Genomic DNA, 2,195 nt, shown 5'->3' on the forward strand with positions numbered 1-2,195 from the left:
GTGTGTAAAAAAGTATATTTTATTAATTTTATTAAGTAAAATTAAAACGAGTAAACGAATGTGCGGGGACAATAATAACATGTGTACGTTATTATGTGTAAGAGAAACTAAATATATATTTTTTCTTAGTTATTTACAACTGATATAAGGTTTAATATATGTTAATCCCGTCTATATTTATTTAATATTTTATTAGTTTATGTTTGGTTTCTCGTAAGATTTGAATACTACTAACATGATTTTGTATTTTAGTTTCGGGTTTTAATTCCAGTGAAAAGAGGGCGAAAAATGAGCAAAAACAAGTCGAACCGGAGAACAGACGTGTCTGGAAACGAACTGGACCGAACCAGGAGTGAACCGGACCAGCAAAGTGGACCAGAACCCCCCTAGGGCCGGTGCGCCGCGCGACGAGGGAGGGGGAGCCTGTCGCGTGGCGCGACGGGTGTGGTGGCGGTGCATGCTTCCAGAATCTTCCTGTTTAACCATCTTAACCTATTTTTGGACCCCCTGTTGCCTATATAAAGACCCCTAAACTCACCATTAACCATACCTTGAAGTCCAGACGAATTTGGTGAGTTCCGAGGAGTCCGAGGCGAGTTTCTGGCAGCTTTGGAGTCGAGGAATCAGCCGGCGAAGTGCTTAATATTTAAGGACGAAAACTCCGGGTTTTATCGCCTTTATTCTTCCGTTCTTATTTATTGTTGCTATGATTTCGTCTATTATTGTTTTGTTTGTTTTTGAGATGCTAGGCTAAACGTTATAGAAACCTACTTTAATGTTTTGTTTTGCTTTGGGATTTATTTGCGTTATGGTTTTTATGGTTTAGTAAAAGGTTTACTTATATTAAATTGATGCGTATGGATATTTAAGATTGCTTGATTAATTTTTATTATCCCATAGTTGCCTTGATTATTGTTTGTCATTATGATAAGTTGCTATTAGGTCAATTACTTTGTGTTTTTGATTATTTTGTGATTGATTTCGAATAAGATCATAAGAATGATATTATTTAATCAAATAAACCTAAGTGTGCTGCTAATCTAAATAGCTGTAAGGTGCTAGGTTATTGAGACGTCTTTGTTGATCAGGATTGCTAGATTTAGTTCATCGTAAGGAGTCCGTCTAGGTTTGATTGATTAACTTTATCTATCGAATCAATTTGATATATTAAATTGCCTTTGATTTCCGCGCTGTAAGGTAGGATTTCATATAAAGGAACTAAATTATAAACAAATTGGGTGACCATAAGCGAACTGGATTTTTAATACTAGTATGCATTAATACTTGTTAGAAATCCATAGGTTTTCTTTTGAGAAGGGTCAGGGGTCCTATTTGGTGTTTCTTTTAAGTGTCTATTTTACGATCGCAGCCCATAACTAAATATTTTCCCAAGTCAATTCATTACCAAAATTTAGGGGAGTCTAGCCTAGGTAGTTTTCTCATCATCATCTTATTTTCATAACAAACTTTTTTTTCGTTTAATTTACTTGTTTTCTTAATTAGTTTAATTATAGTCTTAATTTAGTATTTTAAATAAAAACCCCCTTAAACAAATATAAATAATAAGTCATGTTTTGTAGTCGAGTCTAATTAGCTAGTAAATGTAATTTAAAGAGTCTCGTGGGTTCGATATCCGGACTTACTTAGCTGTAGTAGAGTCAACCGGTTCATTTGCCGATTAGTAGTTTAGTTAAGTTTAAGAGTCTAGAATTTATTACTTAGTGTCTAGATTAGCGTGTTATTATATAACTAATTTTAGCACATCAAGTTTTTGGTGCTGTTGCCGGGGACTCTTGGCAATTGAGTTATTAGCTTTGATTGGACTTATTTGCTACATATGTGCTACTTCTTTACGTTTTGTTTGAGTCGTAGAAGTCTAATTAATTTTAGTTTAAATTTAATGTCTAGTTTATTTTATCTATTCTTAGTTTTTGTTTTCATATTTGCATAGAGTCTATTGATTTAGTCTTGTGTGTTTTTCAGGTTTATGCCACATCTTTGTTCGCAAGGACCAATTTCGTTAAATCCAGAAGTCAGTTCATCATCGTCAGAAAAGCAACCGATCACCATAGATACTTCACCAAAATCATCACCCGCCAGTTCATCCACAAATTCACCACCACCAAGTCCTAGACATTTCCCAATGGCCGAGAATAACCACACCGTGAACGAGCAAGCTTTCGAAGGGTTCCATG

The sequence above is a fragment of the Bidens hawaiensis genome, unplaced genomic scaffold, assembly GCF_021521415.1.
Source record: "Bidens hawaiensis isolate Kalapana, Puna unplaced genomic scaffold, B.hawaiensis_p1.1 tig00005189_1, whole genome shotgun sequence".
Taxonomy (NCBI): Eukaryota; Viridiplantae; Streptophyta; class Magnoliopsida; order Asterales; family Asteraceae; genus Bidens; species Bidens hawaiensis.